We start from the raw sequence: 7,774 nt of genomic DNA, 5'->3' as shown, positions 1-7,774 counted from the left end.
ATGTACACTAAGGATAAATAAAATCCTTAAATTTCTTTTTAGGTCCAACATGCTTAAGATTAGGATTTGAGGGTAAGGAAAATTTCCCAACTTTATATAAAAATGACTGCCTACTATTTTCTTACATAAATTTATTATATTATTTATTTTCTCTGAACATTTTTCCAGGTGTTATAAATATTGGCCAGGAAATCCAATCAAGTGCACAGAGAGGAATTACAACACAAATGCCCTAGCTTTTTTGTTCATTGTAGCAACTGAATTAGAATCCATTACGTCTGACCTCAACCCCTACATTTCTTCATTTCCTTCAGAAGACTGTCCCTAGTTATTAAAGACATACTGTATTCAAATGTGTATGTCCTGTAATCATTCACATAACTCTCATTTAAGATGATAAAGTATCACAAATTATATATTGCCAAGTATCATGCCTTAGGAATTTTAGCAAAAATTAACCATGATACTTAAAAATATGTATTACTAGGTTTAAGCCCAGATATTCTGATTTAGTACTTCTTACAGGGAAGAAAAACAAAGAATTTTTAAAAGCAATCTGGGTGATTCTAAAGTATAAAAGATGTTGAAATCATAGCAGTGGATAATATTTTATCTTCTAATCAGCCAATTTATTTTACCAACAAAATTCAGCAGGACTGTAACAAAAATGCTGCTAGATAGAATTAAATTAAATTTTTAGAAATAAAGTCCCAAAACTCTTTGCTCTCCTTTAATCATATTATGACACTAGAAAACTTATACAGAGTTCCAGCTGCTCCTTTTCTTCCTCACTACACTGAATGTAAGAAGTTTACCTTTTTCATATGTTGTTTTGCAAGCATTCATGGTTTATGTGTATTAAACATTCTTTAAAAACTGAAAAAGGCTTAAAGTGGTTGTTCTTTCTAAGTGACTTGGACTTATTAAAAAGTCATATCAGTACTTGAATTCAAAAACCAAATTACAAAAATATAACTTTTACATGTAAAAATTAAATTGGTCTTAAACTAGTGAATGTTAATAGTTTTAATTATTACCCATTGTTGTTGCTATTGCAAAGTTCTTAGAAATTTTATATTTAGCATACTATTTAAAACTCTTAGGCATTTTAAGAAACCTGGTAAAAGAACATATTATAAAATTAATGTCACTTCCAACATAGTCCATAGAAAAATTAAATACAATAAAAATTCAAATTAATAAATTCTAAATAAAATTGAATCACAAGTTGACTTTAATAATTAAATATTTCAGACTTTACAATATTCTTTATTTTTATGTTGCCAACCAATACAAAGTTCTTCATAATATAATGTACTATCAAATATTAGCTAAATATGTATTTTAATTGTTCTTATTCTAGAAATAATACTTTGAGTAGATAGAGATACAAATAAGGATAAAAATTGTGTATTATGAGGCAAATGTCAGGCAACAGGTTGTGTGTGAGTGCATGTGTGTGGGGTGTGTGTGTGTGTGTGTGTGTGTGTGTGTGTGTGTGTTTCTCTGAGTCAAATATTTCTTTCTGGGCCAGGGGCAATGGTTCACATCTGTAATCCCAGCACTTTGGGAGGTCAAAGCAGGCGGATCACTTGAGATCGGGAGTTAGAGACCAGTCTGGTTAACATGGTGAAAACTTGTCTCTACTAAAAATGCAAAAATTAACTGGGTGTAGTGACACACACCTGTAGTCCCAGCTACTCTGGAGACTAAGCTGGGTGGATCCCTTGAACCCGAGAGGTGTAGTTTTCAGTGAGCCAAGACTGTGTTACTGTACTCCAGCCTGAGTGAAAGAGTGAGACTCTGTCTCACAAAAACAAAGCAAAACAAAACAAAATGTATTTATTTCTGTGTGGTATTATTTCTCAGATGTTTTTGTATTAATCTTTAAATTTAGCAGCATATTGACACAATTCAAACATTTTTTCATTACATATATTACTTTATTAAGTTTATTGCATATATTACATTTCTCTTTTATTTCCACATTGTTTCTTTCTTTATTTTTTTAGTGGACAATTTACATATCTTCTTCACCCTGTCTTTTAAGTTAGTGCGACAGTTTTACGTAATAAGCTACTTAAAGAGAAGCTTTGGTCAAAAGTGGATTTAAATCGCAAAGCGAAAACAAAAACAAACAAGAAACTACTGTTTTTTTAAAAAGCACTTTCACCAATTTTATATTCAAGCAAAACCACGCGGTATTAGCATGCTATGTGTTGTCAGTATTTCCTTGGGGCTGGCTTCCACGCCATCATGCCTCGGCACAGCTGCTGTCTGCCACAGTTTGTCATGCTGGATGGCGGAGGCTCACTCAGCTTCACTTTATCTGGAGGCCCTGGATGAAAGACTCAAGGATCTTGAAATCCCAAATTGTCATGTCTCTATCTATAGCAGTAGTGCCAACTTTGCAGCAGTCTTGCTTGAGTGATGCTATTCTGGTGCAGCGTCTCCAAGGCCGTGTGGCAGTCCTCAGCTGTAGCCCTCTTGTCCATGGTGTGGAAGCCTTCCATGGCAGACACATTGCATTGGATGTCCTGTTTTGGAATGTCTAACTTGGAGATGAAGGTCAGGCAGGTGAGGTCATCGTAGTTAAAGAACACTGGGCAGCAGTCATGGCCAGCAGCCACGACGCTGATCTCCGAAAAAAATGACACACTCAGGAGTGGCAGGAACTCTGTCTTCAGAGTTAAGACCTGCACGCTTTTTGAGGCATCAGCAACAGAAATGCGCTGTCGTGCCTGACCTGGGCCAGGCGGCTCCCACTGGCAGAAAAGCTGACCCCATGGACCCAGCCACCAGTGCCACTGCCACCAAACTCTGACACGAACTGCCCAATAGGCATCTTGCTGCCCCAGGGCGTGCTGGCTGGCTTTCCATCCACTTCTTTAATGTAGGCAGAAAACACTCTGCATTTGAAGCCGCATGATCCTGCTACCGGCGTAACGTTGTTGCGATGACAATCCAAGCAGAGGACTGTAGAGCGAATCGGCTTTTTAATGTGCTTGCTCACCCACTAGTCATTTTCAGACTCGAAGAAACAGACAGAAATGAGTCGTGCTCCGTTTCCCACAGCAAATTTGTTCTCTAGAGGGGATCAGCTCACAACAGCAGCTGTGCGATTAATTCTCAGGATCACCAGGGTTGGCTTCCAGGCACCACCTTCCTGACTGCAGACGTGGCCATGGCAGTCTGCTCCGCAAGCGCCCTGGGAGCCCAGTCAACAGCTGGGGTGCGTCCGCTGCGCTCCTGCGTCCGCGAGCTGTCACCGCTGGCTCCGTCCTCCGTGCAGGTGTGCACCGCGCGGTTATGGGGACCGAGGGCAACCTGGGCACCATCCCTGTTCCAGGCACGACAGCCGATTGGCTCTAGTAAAAACTGATGCGGTGACATTACTTTTAGTGTTTTCACAGGAGACAAAACCGGGCTTGGAGGAGGCCGGAGGATTCGCAGACTGGGGAGTCAACGTGAACAGGCTCCGGTGGGTGCGCGTGGATGACTCCATTTCTTATTCTTTATTACACCCGCACCTCCCATTTCTTCGAATCCTCTGTAAATTGGCGTGTGTGTGTGTGTGTGTGTGTGTGTGTGTGTGGTGTGTTTACAAACATATAAGCGACACATTACTCCAAAGTTTCCCTTTGAACCAAAAGAAGCTAGAATCATCAGTGCACACAAAGGCAGTATGTGACATGAAATTTTATTAATATAAATCACAATGAGTCTTTAAACATGTTTATTGAATTAATGATTGGTGTCTTGGGCAGACATCTTAAATACTGATAATGGGTTTTATTGGTAAACCTAAATATATCAAATGCTATTTCCAGATTGATCATTTGTTCAGTTTCAGAGACTTCCTAAGCATAGTGTATCATAAGTCTGAGGTAGCTTTTTTAAGGAACACACGGAACAGTCTAATGTTATAGGTGCAAAGAGAAAAAATACATTGAATATAATTTTCAAAAACATGGAGGTTTATTCAAATTCAAACACTTTTCGATTTAGGATAAATTATTGCATAAGGCATTTAATATGCTATTATATATTACACATATCAGAAAATTCATAATGCACCTTTCTCAATGTAATTTCCTCAATTTATTTGGTATAGAACGTTTCTGAAAAATGAGCGTTTAACAAATATCACTTTAAAGGCAGACTGAATTATAGAAAAAAAAAAAAAGGGGAATTCTTCTCAGCTTCCAGATTCTGATGTTAGAAAAGTTAATTAAGATGTCAGATGTTTACAAAGTGGACGACAAGGACAATTAAGCTGAGAAAAAAGAGAGGAAGAGAATGCAAAGGCAGTGAGGTGCACTGGAATGGATATTAGAATGGGTCAGTAAACCGAGTTTGCAGCCTCGACCTGAAATACATAAACTACATGATACTGTGCAAACTATTTAACAACTTTGTCCAATAGCTTCCTAATCTTTAAAACGAAGAAACTTAGCTGAATGATCTACAAGATCTTGCCTAGTATTTAAAGTTAACTCAAATACTTTTAATCACGGAACAAGCACTTACAGAGTGAGAAGAATGCCGAAATTAATATATTTCTAGTCATCAAACACAGACTTATGCAGTTAAACACTTTTTATGACTTATGAATATAATGTTATATTAAAGAAAATTCCATATATGTAATTATAATTAAACCAAAGGTAAGTTAATAAAAGGACAAGAAGGAGGACTGATAAATATATTTGGTTTGCTTGAGTTGCAGACAAACAGTTCAAGGATTTCTGGTGGGATCCTTTTTCCTGCCCTTTTCTTGTCTTTTCACATGATTTGCTAAAAGCATTGATCAATTGGATGACATCTTTAGTCTCTGAAATACATAGGCTTCTATAGCAGGCCAATATTTTTGAAATACTGACAATTTTTGTCCTTCGTCTTAATTCTAGCTCTTCCTCTCCTTACCACTACCAATCACATTAAAGAAACTTGGCTACTCATTCAAAAATAAAAGAATTGACAAGGAATGCAGCATTAAAAAATGGCGTCTGATTTTGGTTTCAAATACTTTAAAAGGAATACCATGGTTAGAACAATATTTATGATCATTCTGGTTGGGAGAAGCAGCAATAGAGGAAGGGTTTACCATGTGCTTATAATAAACTGGTTATATGTGCAAAAGAAATCAGGTACAAAAAACTGCGGAAGGCTGCAGGAGGCCTCTCGGGAGGAAAGCCTCTCCATGCTTCATATACCAGTGCAGAGTGACCTAGGCTTAGTTAACATAAACATTGTGCTCAAAGACGTAAAACCCCTTCATAGCACTAAGACGTAACCAGACTTGTAGGCTCCTTGTGAGGCCCTCATTCCACCAGCTGCACATAGATAATAGGCTAAAGATGACTACATGTTCTTGTTTTGTGAAACTACCAAATTGCCACTGTTACCAATTCTTAGGATGACTCACCAGTTCCGGCTCACTGATTCACTCCATCACGTCACTCTCTCCCTACCATCACTCCACCCCTACCCTATACATCAAAGGGATTGTAACCAATAGTGTGAGAGACCAGAGCTCAGAGCCTTCACTGCCTCCAGTAATAAGTGATGGCCCCTGGTCCCACTTTCACTTTTAATCTGTCTTTTTCTCAATCTTTTGTTGCCATGGAACTCAGGGTACACACAGGTAATGTGGGATCTGCTTTCCTACAATTATCATTTGAGGAGTATTTCCCTCAAATACCAGAAAATATTTATTTTGAACCTGAGGAAAAGGCAGATGATGAAAGCAGAAAAAGAAAGAAAGCCACTTGTTAATTAACCAGTGGAGCTGCTAGCTTTCCACTAAGATTTTTTCTTTCATTCATTATAGTGTAATTATAGCCAGACACATTCTGGCTCAGTCAGATACTTTGTACCAGCTTTCTTTGCAGTTACTTATAAACCAGTAACTAAGTATCTGCCAATGGAATTTGCACAGAAGTGGAGTGTGCCATTTCTGGTCTGAGAATAATGACATCAGAAATAAATCCTCCACCTCCACCTCCACCTTCTCTTTCTATTGTTAGAATATAGTGGAGCTTCAAACATGTGGAAGATAACTTGATCTCTCAAATATGATAGAGCAATGGTTTAGAAGGAAGCTAAATGCCCCAGATACCCATGAAGAGAAGAATTGTTCCTGAAATGAGAACATTAATATGGTAACTGTTAAATGAAAGAACAGTGAACTCATTGTCTTTGTACCACTACAATTTTGGATCCTTTGTTACAGCAGTTTAGCTTTGCCCCAATTAACATAGTTTAACATACGAAGGCTCTTAGAAAATTTCTGGTTATGTAATAAGAGTTAAATGTTTTACTTATTATAATTATTAAAATACAATGTGTTACTGGGTGTGTGTGTGTGTGTGTGTGTGTGTGTGTGTGTGTCTGTGTGTGTGTTTGTGTGTGTGTGTTGGGGGATATAATTGAAAGAAGTTACAACAAAAATAATTAGAAAATTTTAATTTCTAGCTTCCATAGAGATAGAATTAAGGAACCTTGTAGCAAAAGTAAAAATACAAATGGCAGTTTTCTGGAGTTAAGTCTAAAGGCCTCACCCAACAGACCACTCAGCTTCCACTACAAGGAGGATGTTTCTTTTGTCAGCTCTAGAAGTTAACTTTTACTGCGAACTTTTAAGCACTGTCTTGAAAGATAATCATACACATAATCTTATCCTATGAAACTATACAAATTCTATTTCCTGTAATGGGATGGTAAGACATTTTCTTCAGCAGTATCATTACTGACAGTAACTATGCAGAAATAGTGACATCTGTTCATACCCTAAGACTTTACAAAGATTTCCATTGAACTTAGTAGTGTAATAAACTTCTTTTGTTATTTATCAATACACTAAAAACCTCTGGGTAGTGGAAGCTGTGGTATGACACACAGATCTTATTTTCAGCTATGTCAGGAACTATACTTGGCCAAAGATAACCAGTTACCACTTAGAAGATTATGTGCCCCTCCCTGATGGCAGCCACAGCCAGTAGTTGATGGCAGGTTTAAAGACCCGGTGTTTTTTCATAATTTAGATTACAGCTGGTCCAGGTCTTCTTTTGGACAAGCTTTCCATTGCATGTCCACCACAATTCAACTTCTCCCTCTGTTCAACATTGCTTCCTACATCTTTCATCATAGTTTTCCTTACATAATATTATGATTAACCTTTATATCAACACACTTAGGATAGCAAAGTTTGTTTTCCTGGTATCTAACTTATGGCACCAAATAAAGAGGTTGACAGTAAGTAAACTTTTGAGATAGTCATATTAGGTTTTAAACTGGCAGCTTGAATTTTGTAGGGGCACAGAGAATTGATGGAAGAAACAATACCAACTTAATATTCCACTGATCAGAACAGCAGAAACAATGTATTTTCATTGCATGTTTTTCAATTTGGTTTTATCTCAAGTACATAAATTTCTGATTTCAGGTGATTATCAGAAAGAGCATGAATTTACACTTAAATCGCATTTAACTATATGGGTTTCATTTATTCATTCAATATGTAAACATTTTAGACTCCTTACATGTAAAAGACACTATAAAAGTTTCTGAGAAAGTAAACAAAGCAGACTTAGTCTCTTTCTCACAACTCATAAAGCCTGATTGGAAAGTCTAATTTTCAATAAGGAAGTATAAGTACCAGATACCACTTAAGTAATTTCAATGTTTAAATATAAGTAGCCTTAATATAAAATTGTTAAGAAAGAAAACTTGCAAATATATCAACGTATAACTGTCAGCTGGCACACACCTG

General features: G+C 37.2%; 1 pseudogene; it reads right to left on the bottom strand.

Annotated features, from left to right (window-relative positions):
* Window positions 1-2,301: 2,301 nt before the first annotated feature.
* Window positions 2,302-3,415, bottom strand: LOC101031160 (actin-related protein 2/3 complex subunit 1A pseudogene; annotated as a pseudogene).
* Window positions 3,416-7,774: the final 4,359 nt, after the last annotated feature.

This window comes from Saimiri boliviensis, chromosome 3 (assembly GCF_048565385.1).
Source record: "Saimiri boliviensis isolate mSaiBol1 chromosome 3, mSaiBol1.pri, whole genome shotgun sequence".
In the NCBI taxonomy this organism is placed as follows: domain Eukaryota; kingdom Metazoa; phylum Chordata; class Mammalia; order Primates; family Cebidae; genus Saimiri; species Saimiri boliviensis.
The sequence above is the reverse complement of the archived record's forward strand: the minus strand, read 5'-3'. Positions and strand labels throughout refer to the sequence as shown.